Source organism: Nicotiana tabacum, chromosome 19, assembly GCF_000715075.1.
Source record: "Nicotiana tabacum cultivar K326 chromosome 19, ASM71507v2, whole genome shotgun sequence".
In the NCBI taxonomy this organism is placed as follows: Eukaryota; Viridiplantae; Streptophyta; class Magnoliopsida; order Solanales; family Solanaceae; genus Nicotiana; species Nicotiana tabacum.
The window spans coordinates 98654594-98672462 of record NC_134098.1 but is presented as its reverse complement, the minus strand read 5'-3'; positions in this window follow the sequence as shown (position 1 = coordinate 98672462).

Genomic DNA, 17869 nt, shown 5'->3' with positions numbered 1-17869 from the left:
AATTGGTATGGTTAGACTCTTGGTTGAATGGGCTTTTGGATTTTGTAACTTTTGTTGGGTTCCGAGACGTGGGACTCACGGGCAATATTTGAGCTAAATTTCGAATTTTGATGAAAAATTAGTATTTTCTTATGGAATTAATTCCAATAAATTTTGTTGACTGAATCGAATTATTTGTGGCTAGATTCGAGGCGTTTGAAGGCCAATTCACGAGACAAAGGCATAGCGGAATAAAGAGTTACACGATTTGAGGTAAGTAACAGTTCTAAATTTGATCCTGAGGGTATGAAACCCCGAAATATGTATTATGTGATTGGCTTTGAGGTGACGCACATGCTAGGTGACGGGCGTGTGGGCGTGCACCGTAGGAATTATGACTTGGTCAATTCCATGGAACTGTGTAGTTGAAAAATGTGTTGATATTCGTATATTTTTCCCCGTATTAGAGAAATTGATCTATGAATCATGTTTAAATCATATGTTTACACTGTTGGGACCCACAGAGGTCGTGTACTTGTGAAATTATTTGCTAAGTTGCTGTTTTGCACTCAGTCATAGTTCTATTTGCATGTTTTTACCTCAGTCTCTCTTATTCATTATTTATGCAACATATCATTGTTGTTGGACTGCTTATCATGATTTCTGAGAGCCCGAGAGACTGGAGAGGTTGATGACTGAGTGAGGCCGATGGCCTAATTGTGAGGATATTTATGGGATCAGGTTGCACGCCACGACATGTTTCATTGATTTATGCCATGATTGGTTTGTTATAGCGCTTGGGCTGAAGGAGCCCCTTCGGAGTCTGTACACACCCCCAATGAGCATAGGTACCTACTGAGTGCGAGTGCGAGTGTCGAGTGATGAGTGACTGTGAGGAATGAGTGACTGTGAGGAAAGCGTGACTGTAAGGTTGGAGTGAATGGGAGGACTGAGTGACTGTTACTCTGAGAGGATGCCTTGATTTCATTATTTGCTGCATTTCAGCTGTCATATATCACTATTTTGGAAATTTCGGAAAAACATTATTTTCTGTTTCGGTCAAACTTGATATGAAATTTCAGTGAAATCTTAAATGTTGAACTTGAGAGCATGCCTACTCTTTTATATTGGAAAGTACTGTATTTGGACTTAGCTGAGAAGCTCGTCACTACTTTCAGTTCCTTATTTATTATTGTTACTTATTGAGTTGGTTGTACTCGTACTACACCCTGCACTTCGTGTGCAGATCCAGGTGATCCCGGACACAGTGGGTGTTGATTCTTTCACACAGTTGATTTATCGGAGATTTAGAGGTAGCTGCCATGTTTTGCAGACCTTGTCTCTCCTTCCCTATCTCCTTGTTTACTGTATTTGGTCTTAGACTATTATAGACCGTGTTTTCCAGACTTATAATGTATAGATGCTCATGTACTCAGTGACACCAAGTTTTGAGAGTGTATTTATATCAATATGTGTGGGGTTTTCTCTTAAATTAATTATTATATTTTTCGTATTTAAAAGAAATTGTGGTTTATTGAGGTTGTCGGCTTGCCTAGTATTAAGATATGCGCCATCACGACAGGTGTGATTTTGGGTCGTGACAAGTTAGTATCAGAGCCTAGGTTACATAGGTCTCACGAGTCATGAGCAGGTTTAGTAGAGTCTTGCGGATCGGTACAGAGACGTCTGTACTTATCTTCGAGAGGCTGCCTAACCCTTAGGAAAATTTCACTTTCTGGCATTCTGTCATGCGAATTATTGATTCTGAAAACTAAATTTCCGTTATTCTATTCTCTCAGAAATGGTGAGGACACGTACTACCAAATTGGACGGTCAGCCACTAGTGCCACCAGCTAGGGCCGTGAGAGGCCGTGGCCGTGGTAGAGGCTGGGGCCGAGGTAGAGGTCGAGGTGTAGCTCGTACAACAGTTGGAGCAGCACCTGTAGCACCACCAGTTGCTCTAGCTCAGGAGCATATTCCAGATATGGCTGAGCCGACAGGACCAGCTCAGGCACCAGCTGTGCCCATTGAGATTCCAGGCCTTCAGGAAACTTTGGCCGAGATATTGACAGTTTACACCTCCTTGCTCAGGTGGTTTCGGCTCAGGCCGCACCTACCACTTCTCAGGATGGGGGAGGTACTCATACCCCTGTTGCCCGTACTCCAGATCAAGTGATACAGGGACTTCAGATACCAGGGGCACTACCAGCCCAGCCGACTACAACTGTTCAGGCCTTGGTAGTCCCCGTTATGGAAGATGATGAGCAGAGGAGACTTGAGAGATTTGGGAGGATTTGACCTCTATCATTTAGCGGTGCTGAGTCAGAGGATGCTCAGGGTTTTCTAGATAAGTGCCAGCGGATGCTTCGGATAGCAGGTATTTTGGAGACCAATGGGGTCTCGTTCACTACTTTTCAGTTTTCTGGAGCTGCCTTCAGATGAGACTTATGAAAGGCGTAGGCCGTTCGGTGCAGTACCACTTACATGAAAGGAATTCTCCATTCTCTTTTTAGAGGAGTTTGTGCCGCAGTCTCGCATAGAGGAGCTGCGCAAACAGTTTGAGCAATTACGTCAGGATGGCATATCTGTGACGTAGTACGAGATGAGATTTTTTGAGTTGGATCGTCACGCAGTTTGGTTGGTTCCCACTGATAGGGAGAGGATTAGGAGGTTCATTGATGGCCTCACATATCAGCTACGATTACTTATGACTCGGGAGAGAGTATCTGGTGCTACTTTTGATGAGGTAGTTGACATTGCTCGATAGATAGAGATGGTCCGTAGTCAGGAACGTGGAGAGAGAGAGGCCAAGCAGCCTCGTGGACCAGGTGATTTCAGCGGTATTCCTTCAGGGGATCAGTTTTACCGCGGCAGGGGTCGCCCTTACAGACACGCACAGACGGGTCATCCAGTTCACCGTGGTGCATCATCCAACCATGGTTCATATAGTTCTCATCAGGATCAGTCATCTCTCAATGCCCTTCCAGCCTAGAGTTCGTCCCGTGCTCCTTCAGTTCAGGGTTTATTTGCACCGGATGCTTCTAGCAGTTATTCTGGAATTCGGGAATATGTGGAGACAATGTCCTCGTCGTTCGGGAGGTCCAGTGCAGCAAAGAAGTCAGACTACGACTTTGGCACCAGTTACTTCACCACCGCCCAGCCAGCTCGGGGTGGGGGTCAGTCAGCTAGGGGTCGCCCAAGAGGGGGAGGCCGATCAGGTGTCGGTCAGGCCCGATTTTATGCTTTTTTTGCCAGGCCAAATGTTGTTGCTTCAAATGCAGTGATCAGATGTATTGTTTCAGTGTGACACATGGAGGCTTCTATATTATTTGACCCTGGTTCCACTTATTCATATGTATCATCGTATTTTGCTCGTTATTTGGATATGCCCCATGAGTCCTTAGTTTCACCTGTTCGTGTATCTACACCGGTGGGCGATATTATTACTGTGGACCGTATGTATCGGTCGTGTGTGGTAACTATTGGGGAACTGGAGACTAGAGTTGATCTTTTATTACTTGGTATGGTTGATTTCGATGTAATTCTGGGTATGGATTGGTTGTCTCTATGTCATGCTATTCTGGACTGTCACGCAAAAATTGTGACGTTGGCGATGTCGGGGTTGCCAAAGGTTGAATGGAGAGGTTCTCTAGATTTTGTTCCTAGCAGGGTAATTTCTTATTTGAAGGCCCAACGTATGGTTGGAAAGGGATGTTTGTCATATTTGGCCTTTGTGAGAGATGTTGATGCAGATACTCCTATTATTGATTCAGTACCGGTCGTACGAGACTTTTTCGGATGTATTTCCTGCAGACCTGCCGGGTATGCCACCCGACCGGGATATTGATTTCGGTATTGATTTGGTGCCAGACACTCAGCCCATTTCTATTTCTCCGTATCGTATGGCACCAACTGAGTTAAAAGAATTAAAAGAGCAACTTCAGGAACTCCTTGATAAGGGGTTTATTAGGCCTAGTATGTCACCTTGGGGTGCACCAGTTTTGTTTGTGAAAAAGAAAGATGGTACTATGCAGATGTGCATTAATTACAGACAATTGAACAAAGTTACAATCAAGAACAAATATCCTTTGCCGCGTATTGATGATTTATTTGACCAATTTCAGGGAGCAAGGGTATTCTCCAAAATTGATTTGAGATCGGGGTATCACCAGTTGAAAATTCGGGATTCAGATATTCTAATGACAGTATTCAAGACTCGTTATGGCAATTATGAATTTCTTGTGATGTCATTTGGGCTAACCAATGCCCCAACGACATTTATGCACCTGATGAATAACGTATTCCAGCCGTATCTTGACTCATTTGTCGTGGTATTTATTGATGATATCCTGGTGTACTCACGTAGCCAGGAGGAGCATGCATAACACTTGGGTATTGTATTGCAGAGGCTGAGAGAGGAGAAACTATATGCCAAATTCTCTAAGTGTGCGTTCTGGCTTAATTCAGTGGCATTCTTGGGACACATAGTGTCCAGTGAAGGAATTAAGGTGGATCCGAAGAAAATAGAGGCAGTTCAGAGTTGGCCTAGACCATCTTCAGTTACTGAGATTCAGAGTTTTCTCGGCTTGGCTGATTATTATCGTCGCTTCGTGGAGGGTTTCTCATCTATTGCATCGCCTATGACTAAATTGACCCAGAAAGGTGCTCCGTTCAGGTGGTCGGATGAATGTGAAGAGAGCTTCCAGAAGCTCAAGATGGCTTTGACTACAACCCCAGTATTGGTGTTGCCTACAGGTTCAGGGTCTTATACTGTGTATTTTGACGCGTCGCATATTAGTCTCGGCGCAGTGCTGATGCAAAAAGGTAGGGTGATTGCCTATGCATCCAGACAGTTAAAGGTACATGAGAAGAATTATCCGGTCCACGACCTTGAGTTAGCAACTATTGTTTATGCCTTGAAGATTTGGCGGCATTATTTTTACGGTGTCTATTGTGAGGTTTATACCGACCACTGGAGTCTACAACATCTGTTTAAACAGAAGGATCTTAATTTGCGGCAGCAGAGGTGGTTGGAGTTGCTTAAGGATTATGATGTCACCATTCTTTATCATTCCGGAAAGGCCAATGTGGTGGACGATGCCTTGAGTCGTAAGGCGGAGAGTTTGGACAGCTTAAAATACTTACCGGTAGCAGAGAGGCCTTTAGCCTTGGATGTTCAGGCCTTGGCCAACCAGTTTGGTAGATTGGATATTTCCTAGCTGAGTCGAGTTTTGGCTTGTATGGTTTCTCGGTCTTCTTTATATGATCGTATCAGAGAACGTCAGTATGGTGACCCTCATCTGCTTGTCCTTAAGGACATGATTCAGCACAGTGATGCCAAAGAAGTCACTATTGGGGATGACAGTGTATTACGGATGGAGGGCAGGCTATGTGTGCCTAATGTAGATGGTTTGCATGAGTTGATTCTCGAGGAAGCTCACAGTTCGCGGTACTCCATTCATCCAGGTGCCGCGAAGATGTATCAGTATTTGAGGCAACCCTATTGGTGGAGGCGAATAAAGAAAGATATAGTTGGGTTTGTAGCTCAGTGTTTAAATTGTCAACAGGTGAAATACGAGCATCAGAGACCGGGCAGATTGCTTCAGAAACTTGAAATTCCGGAGTGGAAGTGGGAGCGTATTACCATGGACTTCGTAGTTGGGCTCCCACGAACTTTGAGGAAGTTTGATGCTGTTTGGGTGATTGTAGATTGGTTGACCAAGTCCGCGCACTTTATTCCAGTGGGTACTACTTATTCTTCGGAACGGTTGGCTGAAATTTATATTCGCAAGATTGTTTGCCTACACGGTGTGCCAGTGTCTATCATTTCAAATCGGGGCACACAGTTTACATCACAGTTTTGGAGAGCAGTGCAGCAAGAATTAGGTGCACAGGTTCAGCTAAGTACAACATTTCACCCTCAGACGGACGGACAGTCCGAGCGCACTAGTCAAATATTGGAGGATATGCTATGCGCTTGTGTCATTGATTTTGGAGGTTCTTGGGATAAATTTCTGCCACTCGTGGAGTTTGCTTACAATAATAGCTACCAATCGAGCGTTCAAATGGCTCCGTATGAGGCTTTATATGGGAGACGGTGTCAGTCTCTGGTGGGTTGGTTTGAGACGGGTGAGGCTAGGCTATTGGCTACTAACTTATTTCAGGATGCTTTGGAGAAGGTTAAATTAATTCAGGAGCGGCTTCATCGTCGCAGTCTAGATAGAAGAGTTATGCTGACAGGAAGGTCCGTGATGTTTCTTACATGGTTGGGGAGAAGGTTCTGCTCAAGATTTCACCCATGAAGAGTGTGTTGAGGTTCGGGAAGAAGGGCAAGTTGAGCCCTCGGTATATTGGACCTTTTGAGATATTTAAGAAAATTGGAGAGGTGACTTCTGAACTTGCTTTGCCACCTAGTCTATCGAGTGTTCATCCAGTATTCCATGTATCCATGCTCCGAATGTATGTTAGGGATCCGTCTTATATTCTGGATTTCAGTACATTGCAGTTGGGCGGTAATTTGACTTATGATGTGGAGCCGGTGGCTATTTCAGACCGGCAGGTTCGAAAGCTGAGGTCAAAGAACATAGCATCAGTGAAGGTATAGTAGAGAGGCCAACCAGTCGGAGAAGCTACTTGGGAGATTGAGCAGGAGATGCGGAGCAAATATCCACACATATTTGAGATTCCAGGTATGATTCTAAACTTGTTCGAGGACAAACGTTTGTTTAAGAGGGGAAGAATGTAACGACCCGGCCAGTCAATTTGAGTATTATAACCACATTCCCCCATTTACTGCTCAATTTATGCCTTATAATTTTTTTATGACTTACCGGGTTAGTTGGTTCGAGTCTGGAAGGATTTCAGAGTGAAATGAGACACTTAGTCTCATAATTGAAAATTTAAGTTGGAAAAGTTAACCGGATGTTGATTTATATGTAAACAACCTCAGATTTGAATTCTGATGATTCCAATAGCTCCGTATGATAATTTTGGACTTATGAGCGTGTCCGAAAAATTATTTGGAGGTCCGTAGAGGAATTAGGCTTGAAATGGCGAAAGTGGAATTTTTGAGAAGTTTGACCGGGGGCTGACTTTTTGATATCGGGGTCGAAATCTGATTCTGGAAATTTGAATAGGTCCGTTATGTCATTTATGACTTGTGTGCAATATTTGAGGTCAATCGGACGTGATTTGATAGGTTCCAGCATCGTTTGTAAAAATTGAAAGTTTCAAAGTTCATTAGGCTTGAATCTAAGTGTGATTCGTGTTTTTAGTATTGTTTGATGTGATTTGAAGACCCGACTAAGTTCGTATGATATTTTAGGACTTGTTAGTATATTTGGTTGAGGTCCCGGGGGCCTCGGGTGGTTAACGGATCAAATTCGGACTTAGAAGAAATCTGAGAAATTTCTGTCTTCTGGTGTGATCGTACCTGCGAGAAATTGGCTGTAGGTGCGATGCCGCAAATACGGCTCATGTTGCGCAGAAGTGGCTCACGCAGGACGGGCGTAGGTGCGATGGAATTTTCCGTACCTGCGAAGGCGCAGATGCGATCCAAGGCTCACAGAAGCGGAGGCAGCTGAGCTAAGTGACTTCATCAGATGCGGTGTTTTCACTGCAGAAGCGGGACCGCAGATGCGGAAATATGGCCGCATGTGCGAAAGCACTGGGCAGTGTACAAAACAAAAGGGTCCGAGAAATTGTCATTTTTGACATTTCCAAAAGCGGGGGAGGCGACTTTTGAGCGAGAAATCACGAAAAATCTTGAGGTAAGTCACTTGTGATCATTTCTACTCCATAATATTGAATTATCATCGAATAATCCTACTTGATTACGTGTTTTTGAGGTGTAAATCGAGAATTTGGGCCTAGGGATTTGGAAATAAGATTTGATGATTTGGAGGTCGAGTTGAGGTCGGATTTTGGTAAAATTAGTATGGTTAGACTCATGGTTGAATGGGCTTTCGGATTTTGTAACTTTTGTCGTGTTCCGAGACGTGGGACCCACGAGCGATTTTTGAGCTAAATTTCGTATTTTGATGGAAAATTAGTATTTTGTTATGGAATTAATTTCGATAAATTTTGTTGACTGAATTGAATTATTTGTGGCTAGATTCGAGGCGTTTGGAGGCCAATTCACGAGGCAAAGGCATAGCGGAATAAAGAGTTACACGATTTGAGGTAAGTAACTGTTCTAAATTTGGTCTTGAGGGTATGAAACCTCGGAATATGTATTATGTGATTGGCTTTGAGGTGACGCACATGCTAGGTGATGGGCGTGTGAGCGTGCACCATAGAAATTATGACTTGGTCAATTCCATGGAACTGTGTAGTTGAAAAATCTGTTGATATTCGTACATTTTTCCTCGTATTAGAGAAATTGATCTATGAATCATATTTAAATCATATGTTTAAACTGTTGGGACCCACATAGGTCGTGTACTTGTGAAATTATTTGCTAAATTGTTGTTTTGCACTCAGTCACAGTTCTATTTGCACATATTTACCTCAATCTCTCTTATTCATTATTGATGCATCATATCATTGTTGTTGGGCTACTTATCATAATTTCTGAGAGCCTGAGAGACTGGAGAGGTTGATGACTGAGTGAGGTCGAGGGCCTAATTGTGAGGATATTTATGGGATCGGTTGCACGCCGCAGTATGTTTCATTGATTTATGCCATGATTGACTTGTTATAGCGCTTGGGCTGAAGGAGCCCCTCCGGAGTCTGCAGACACCCCAGTGAGCGTAGTGTCACGGGCCCATATCCTTACATTGGGTAGCGGCACCTGCTCGCCCGTGCGGCGCCTGCAGTTCCCCTCGCTGCAGGCCAACCTGTTTCCTTTCCCAGGATTCCCAAGCACGATCCTGTGCCTGTTGGTGGGACTCGCCCGTAGGCTCACCCCAACTTGTGCCGCCCGTAAAATGTCTAGGCCCTTGGCCCTAGATATGTCATGGCGCTTCATCTTAGGATCACAATCCATGCGCGCCCTGGGGGAATTGGCTTAGGACATGTCTTGTCCCTCGCCCAAGACTGAGCATCGCTTTCGCGTGCACAACCCAATCCTTAAGTTTGACACTTGCCTAGTGCATCCGTGACTAGCTCGTGCCTTGCCCGAGTAAGGCGACCTTTAGCCCTTGGCCATTGTCATGCACACCTTTCGTGCCATGCCCATATATTGCCCTCGCGACATGCTTCCATCCCGAATAGTGCAGTGTCGCCCCACAACTGCACCTTTAGGCCAACGGACCCTTACTTGCATGGTTGAACCCAAGCCATGCTCACAAGTCGACACATGATGCCCTTATGATAGGTGCATCAAGTATCCAATCGGCACGGATGTCTCATTCCAACATTCAGCAGCTCGCGGGGTTGGCCGTCCCACACATCGAGCCTCCAGCACCACTTTGATGCCCAACGCTAGCCCGAAGGCGTTGCGCTGTCCATAGAGTTCCTAAACTCATATGGATACCTTTGACACTCCTTTGAGTCATCTAGGCAGGCCCTTGAGGTTGCCCCCAAGGTAGCTCGTTCAATACGGCTTGGTGGCAGCACGTTTGGGGGAGGCAGGTCGGAGCTTTCATCACCTATACCCCCCTTATATATGCTTAAAATTAAAAGGCCCAAGTTGCCCGAGTAGACAGATCTACGTCAGACAATCAGAAGAGCCTTTTCTCACCAGTTCTTGGCCAAAATTATAACTCCAAAGTGCGAGTTGTGACAATAGGTACCTACTGAGTGCGAGTGCGAGTGCCGAGTGATGAGTGACTGTGAGGAATGAGCGACCATGAGGAAAGAGTGACTATGAGGAAAGAGTGACTGTGAGGTTGGAGTGAATGGGAGGACTGAGTGACTGTTACTCTGAGAGGATGCATTGATTTCATTATTTGCTGCATTTCAGCTGTCATATATCACTATTTTGAAAATTTCGGAAAAATATTATTTTCTGTTTCGGTCAAACTTGATATGAAATTTTAGTGAAATCTTAAATGTTGAACTTGAGAGCATGCCTACTCTTTTATATTGGAAAGTACTGTATTTGGACTTAGCTGAGAAGTTCGTCACTACTTTCGGTTCCTTATTTATTATTGTTACTTATTGAGTTGGTTGTACTCATACTACACCCTGCACTTCGTGTGCATATCCAGGTAATCCCGGACATAGTGGGTGTTGATTCCTTCACACAGTTGATTTTTCGGAGATTTAGAGGTAGCTGTCATGTTTCGCAGACCTTGTTTCTCCTTCCCTATTTCCTTGTTTACTATATTTGGTCTTAGACTATTATAGACTGTGTTTTCCATACTTATAATGTATAGATGATCATGTACTCAGTGACACCAGGTTTTGGGAGTGTATTTATATCAGTACGTGTGGGGTTTTCTCTTAAATTAATTATTATATTTTTCACATTTAAAAGAAATTGTGGTTTATGGAGGTTGTCTACTTGCCTAGTATTAAGATAGGCGGCATCACGACATGTGTGATTTTGGGTCGTGACAACATTTAGACTTATATGTCCGGTAATTCCCCTATGAGTGGAATTTATGGCTCGATGAGCGGTGGAATGGCTTTGTGATGAGTATGATTTAACTGCGGGATGTGTTAAGACAATTTGAATGTGACGAGGAGTGTTTTCTTGAAATGTAAAGGAAGGTCATTGGGTGCTTTATTTTCGTTTTGATGTGACGTACAATCTCGAGTATGAATGTTTTAAAGGATCTTTCACGTTGTTAAATTTTGGGACAAATTAAATTCTCATGTATGGTTAATGAGTTTGGACTCAGAAAGATTAAGTGATTTCATAGTAATTGTAATTGCGAAAGGGTATAACAAGATACCAATTTGAGGCTAAGCAGGTGGGTTATCCCCTGCGGAGTAATCTACGTAGGTGTATCCCTTATAATGTGAATGGAGAGAGCTTCTTTTCTGCTAGTGGGGCGTATGTGTTGAGACTTGAATTTGAATCTGGTTGAGAAAATTGACTTGAGTGTCAAGAGAATGAATGCGAGTTTAGCGGACGATTGGGGTATTTTATGGCTGGCGTAGTATGAGCTTGAGAAGGATTTTCGTTGAACTGACCACGGTGTTATGGCAGTAATAGAATATGGGTACTGCGAATTATCGAGTGTTTTAATTGATGACTTTGAGCCAAGTGGGGGAGCCTGCTATTGACAATTCAATTTCATGGTTATATGTTAAATTTTAGTTTTGGTCTGAGGCATATTTGTGGATTAGTTATGACTTGCAGAGGTTGAGATCGAGGATGACTCGAATACTGAAATTCCTAGATACAAGATATATTGCACTTTATGAGTATATGAAAATCATGGGAGGAGTGAGTTGTTAATTGTGAAGGATGTAGTGCGCACGGAGTATGAATTTGATTGGTGGTGTTAGGGAAGGGTTACCACTTTGAGTGTTGTTGTGCTAATGAGGCACGTGTCTTTCAGCCCATTTGGGTGATGCAATTTAGATTTGAGCAAAATGGGTGACTCCCAAGAAGGTTCTAATGGGTTCTAGAATTATATATAGCAATCGAGAAGATTTGTGTATGGATAGAATCTGAGATTTACATTTAGTGGTGCCGGGATTTGCAGTAATTCTGTATGATTATGAATTCTACATTTTTGTATAAGAAAGGTAAGAAGAACAATTTCAAATTCACATAAGGTATTTTCAGAGTGAGTGTTACAGTTGTGGTATTTATGAAGTTGCTTAAGAAGAATACAGTTGCTTATGGCCCGTAGGGCATTGTGGTTCTATGCTAATTTTTTTTGGGTGAGTTGTGGTTAACGATCGTGGCGTTTTAGCAAGGAGAAGTATCAATCTGAAGATAAATTAGGAAGGGACTCGGAGAAATAGGACAACTTGGTAGTTGGTTGGATCAGTATGGTAATGGATATGATCGATTCTTTGGGTGCTTATGATGTGGGGGTTTTTCTACAGGTGCTTTGTGCCGATATTCTTGTGTTTTGGTGACCTACGTGGTTTGGTCGAGTTAGAGGAATTTAGTTTTAATAGCTTGGTTATGTGCAAATGGATTTCAAAGTATTTTTGATGGTTTCTACCATGGTTTGAACCAGATATTTTCTACCGGTGTGGGGAATATGTTGTGCATTGTGATTTTCTCTTGGAAGGAAGCAAGAGAAAGGTTTCTAACTAACCAGGTATGTAATTTGCTGGTGACTCAGAGTTGATAATGGGATTCTTGTGCTTGTCACATGATGGCATAATAGATGTGGTGTGCTGTGCGGGTTTAGGATTTACACGTACAAGGTGACAGTTCAGTCTTAAAGAGAAGGTAATGAATGTTGGACATCATGGTCAGTTTTAGATATTTCGATTAATGTTATAACTGCTCGGTAATTTTTGAGAAGAGTGCGCATTTCAAAAAGCGCATTGTGTTTTGATTTACGGATGTTATTAGTATTGCGGTACTCACCTAGTTGATAGACTGCTGATATTCAAATTATTGCTATGTGGCACCGAAGAATTATGGAAATATTCCGAGTGGAATGATCGTGCATTAAAGAGGTGTTAGTCATTCTAGTGATGGAGTTGGGATCAGTTACGGTGATTCATGTGCTCGATGAATTTGGAGACTAGGAGTTCTCAAAAGCATATTATTTCGGGTTGCGACCTGTTTGAGGTGAGTATTTTATTTAAACTCAGTGGAGGTACTAGTTGCATTAATTATTTGTGATAGCTACGCTCTATGAGTGTGCATATATGTGAGGTTTGAGCCCATGTGCGGGCATCAGGGCAAGTATTCATACTCGGAAGAATGCTTAGGCTATGATATGCCTAGAGTTGAATGTTAAGCGTAAAGTTATAACGTTCTCGTATTTATACCTTTGTTGAGAACTATCTTAGTCATACTCGAGGTTACAAAGAGACTAATTTCCTGAATGAACTGGAAAGTTACTATTTCTGCGTTAATTTGCCGATTTGAATTGTGATAGCAGACTTTGCATATGCCTACACTATGGTGTGTTATTTATACTAGTCCAGGAGCATGAGAATCTTATTTCATTATCATATACAAGTGTACTTATTTAATTACTCATGTATGATATGCTGGGATTAGAGGCCTGCGACCATGCCAGACGATTCATATTATTGGCACGTGAGTTATCCGTGCCGTGTGTGGGAATTTTAATTCTATGATAATTTATCTGATTCATTAATTTCCTTCCTATACAATTGTGCACATACGCTTACGGTTATCCTCTTCACAAAATTTGAGGAGTTGGTTGTAATATTGTGGTTGTGGTGGTGCTTGTTGAACTTGCAATACGGTTCTCATCCTTGAGATATCTCCCATATTTAGGTACACTAATTACGCAGTTGTGACTGGAATTATATTGATGTGGCGTGTCTGCGGGAGAGTTGTATTTAATAATATAAGGTCATTGGACCTAGAATGGGTACTATCATGTTTGATTACAGTATATTCGGAAGGATAATATTGAAAGTCGGCTTAGCAAGTGATTATGGTTCTGGTTGGGGCGAGAGAGCTCCATGACTTGTTGATCTGATAAGGGGTTACGAGATTTTGCATGTTTCTTTATTATCAACAGTGTACGAAGGTTGTGGTATGAAGTTTTGTTCGATATGAGGTTTAATGCTAGTACTTGGTTGGTTTGAAGTAGTTATTGTGATCAGGAATGGTGCTACGAGCGGGCGAGTTGTGTAATATGCTGGGTGATTATATCCTTGATTATAGTTATAGCTCGATGTAGCTTGTTCAGACTCATACAACATGTAAATGTAAGATTCGTATCTTGAAAAGAAATTCTGAATGTTGGGAATTGAATTCCAAGGTTTTTGGGCTAAGGTTAAATTAAGGATTTTTAGTTGTATTGTGTTGTCAGGCCTATATAGAATAGGGCGACGTGGGATCAGCCCCGGGTACGTGCATGGTAATATGGAATAGTGATTTGATGGCTCGAAAACAACTCTTGGCACGTTCAAGGACGAACATATGTTTAAGTGGGGGAGAATGTAATGACCCGGTCGGTCATTTTGAGTATTACAGCTCCGTTCCCCCATTTACTGCTTAATTTATGCTTTACAGTTATTGTATGACTTGCCGGGATAATTGGTTCGGGTTCGGAAGGATTTCGGAGTGAAATGAGACACTTAGTCTCATAATTGAAAACTTAAGTTGGAAAAGTTGACCGGATGTTGACTTATGTATAAACGAACTCGGATTTGAATTCTGATGATTCCAATAGCTCCTTATGGTGATTTTGGACTTAGGAGCGTGTCCGAAAAATTATTTGGAGGTTCGTAGTGGAATTAGGCTTGAAATGGCGATAATTAAATTTTATTTTTGGAAGTTTGACTGAGGGGTTGACTTTTTGATATCGGGGTAAAAATTCGATTCTGGAAATTGGAATAGTTTTGTTATGTCATTTATGACTTGTGTGCAAGATTTGAAGTCATTCCAGATTGATTTGATGTGTTTCGGCACAAGACATAGAATTTGAAAGTTTAAAGTTATTAGGCTTGAATCCGGGTGCAATTTGTATTTTTGATGTTGTTTGATATGATTTGAGGCTTCGACTAAGTTCGTATGATATTTTAGGACTTGTTGGTGTATTTGGTTGAGGTTTTGGGGGCCTCGGGTGAGTTTCGAATGTTTAACAGATCAAATTCAAACCTAAGAAAAATGCTGGAACTGCTGCCTCTTATGTGATCGCACTTGCGAGGGTCTTGACCGCAGGTGCGACGGGGTTGACAGAGATGCGGGACTGGGGTTGGCCTGGGGTCTTCGCAGGTGTAGCGAATTTTGCCCAAAAGCGCGACCGCAGATGTGGTACTAGCATCGCAGAAGCGATCTAGACTGGCCAAGCCATTCTCGCAGAAGCAAGTTGTTTTCCACAGAAGCGAGGGTCGCAGGTGCGACCTCTTGACCGCATCTGCGAAAGTGTTGGACAAAACCCTTTAAGTTCGGGGTTTCGCTTTTTTTCACCATTTTCAGATTTTGGAGCTTGACTTGGGCGATTTTGGAGAGGAATTTTTTCACACAACTTGGGGTAAGTGTTCTTGACTCCCTTGTTATTATATTTCAGGAATTAATCTTCATTTTTGGTGTAAAATTATCGAATCTTCAAGAGAAATCGAAGGAAATTTCTATAATTTCATAAAACAAATTTTCGAGTTTTGAACATCGATTTGGAGTTGGAATTGAGTGAAATTAGTATGGTTGAACTTGTAGCTGAATGGGTTATCGGATTTTGTAAGTTTCGTCAGATTTCGAGACGTGGGATCCACATGCAATTTTTGGAGTGTAATTTCAGATTTTGTGGGAAAATATTTATATTTTGATACGGAATTATTTTCTATAAATTTTGTGGACTGAATCAAATTAATTGTGGCTAGATTCGAGCCGTTCGGAAGTTGATACGCGCAGAATGGAATTTCTGGAGCATTGTTTAGCTTGCTCGACTTTGGATTCGTCATGTTCGAGGTAAGTAACTCTTCTAATCTTGGAGCTGAGGGTATGAACCCTGAATATATGTATTATGTGAATTGTTGGGAGGTGACGCTCATGCTAGGTGACGGACGTGTGGGCGTGCACCATGGAAATTGTGACATAATTGTTTCTGTGGAATTTTGTAGTCAAATAATCTTGGCATTTTTTATGTAGTTTTATGTGCTAAAGAAATTGAATTGAGAATCATATTAAAAATCATGTTGAGGCTATGTGCCAGTATTATTGGGACCCACAGAGGTCATATTGCTGTGAATTATTTATTTAAAATTGAAAATTCATATTCAGTCATATTCGTGTCATTATATATCATATCTCAGTCTCTGTTGTTATTTATTGATACATCACATTATCATTTTCAGGCTATTTTCATGACATTGTGAGCCCATGAGAGAGAGACTGGAGAGATTGATGACCGAGTAAGGCCGAGGGTCTGATTGTGAGGATAATTATGGGATCGGGCTGCACGCCGCAGTAGGCCATGTTGGCTTTATATACTTTATTATAGCACGTGAGTTGTCCATGCGGATACAGATATTGATACTATAGCATGTGAGTTATCCGTACAACACGTGAGTTGTCCATGCAGATTATAGCGTTTGGGCTGAAGGAGCCCCTCCGGAGTCTGTACACACCCCCAGTGAGCGCATGTACCTACTGAGTGTGAGTGCCGAGTGGGAGTGCTGAGCGATTTGGGAGGACTGAATGACTGTGAGGACTGAGTGACTGTGAGGATTGAATGACTGAGAGGACTGAGTGAATTGATACTCTGAGAGTATGCATATGAGTTCATCTATGAGATACATTGCATTGACATGCACACATGACATACAGTCATAGAGATGTATTTTTCCTCATGCTGTACGATATTACATCATTCATGATTTCTTACACATGTTGGCATATGGGCATAGTGATGCATTTATTTTACACTTGTTATGTGGAAAGAAAAATGAAACATCTATTTATTATTGAAAGGATTTTGGAAAAATTATTATTTTCAAACTTATTCATATTTTTGGCAATTTCGGTAAATGATTTGGGTTTTATTGATGTACTTGAAAGACAGAACTATTTCAGAAATCATGTTTTTGCCGAGCATTTGATTGTTGAGTTACTTCTGGTATTACTTGTTTCAGTTGTTATGAACTATTGTTGGTTATTGAAGTTGGGGCCCGACCTTGGTACACGTCGTCACTACTTTCAACCTAAGGTTAGGTTTATTACTTATTGAGTACATGGGGTCGGTTGTACTCGTACTACACTTCTGCACCTTGCGTGCAGATATTAGATGTTAATGTTGATGTGTTCGTTGGGAGCTGGATCTGAAGATGTACCTGCGTTCCGGTTGCTGCTGCCTCTTGTTCATGGTAGCCTTAGATTAATGAAACTCAGTTTATGCACTTTTCAAACAGATGATGTATTATTTCATACCAACTTTGTATACACTATTCTTAGAAGCTCATGATTTGTACTACCAGTTCTTGGAAAAATGTATTAGTTTTATCTATTTTCTTCTAATTAATTGCCTTATAAATTTCATTGGAATTGGATAGTTGGTAATTGGCTTACCTAGCGGGTTGGGTTAGGTGCCATCACGACATGTGAGACTTTGGGTCGTGACAAAACAAGAAGGAAACAAAAAAGGAAAAAGGAAAGAAAGAATCCCCCACCCAGGCCACAAGAGAAAAAGTTTCATATACTAAGAGGTCGTTTGGTAGCTGGTTGTAGGGTGAGTTATTTATGTATTAAAAGTAATATCACTAATATGTACTATATTTGGTAGCATTTAGTTACTTTGTACATATAAAGTAAGTCAGCATAACTAATGTTATGTTTGATTGCTTTTCTCATTAGGGGTATAAGTAATGCATAAATAAGTTATACAACAAATCTAATATATTATTTATGCAAGGTAGAATTATGGAATAACTAATACATGGATTAAACAATCAAATAATAAAACTGGCCCTCTATATATATATATATATATATATATATATATATATATATATATATATATATATATATATTTTAAATTACACAATTGTATAAATAAAATAAAGTAAACATTTAACAAAAAATAATCTCTACCTTACAATCCATAAATTACTAATTCTCGTATTACTAATCCTTTACATAACTAATCCCTTCTTAATCATGCATAACTAAACCTTGCATAATTAATCCTACGTAACTAAATTTTGCATAACTAATACTTGCATTTAATTCCTACATAATTAATCCCTATATTACTAATATCTGTATAACTCTAACCAACAACACATCGATGCCTAGTGGTATAATCTTTTTCTTTGAGTAAGTTATAGTAGATGACTATCCGACCATTTCCTCAACCAAAAATAACTTTATACGATTGAAATATCT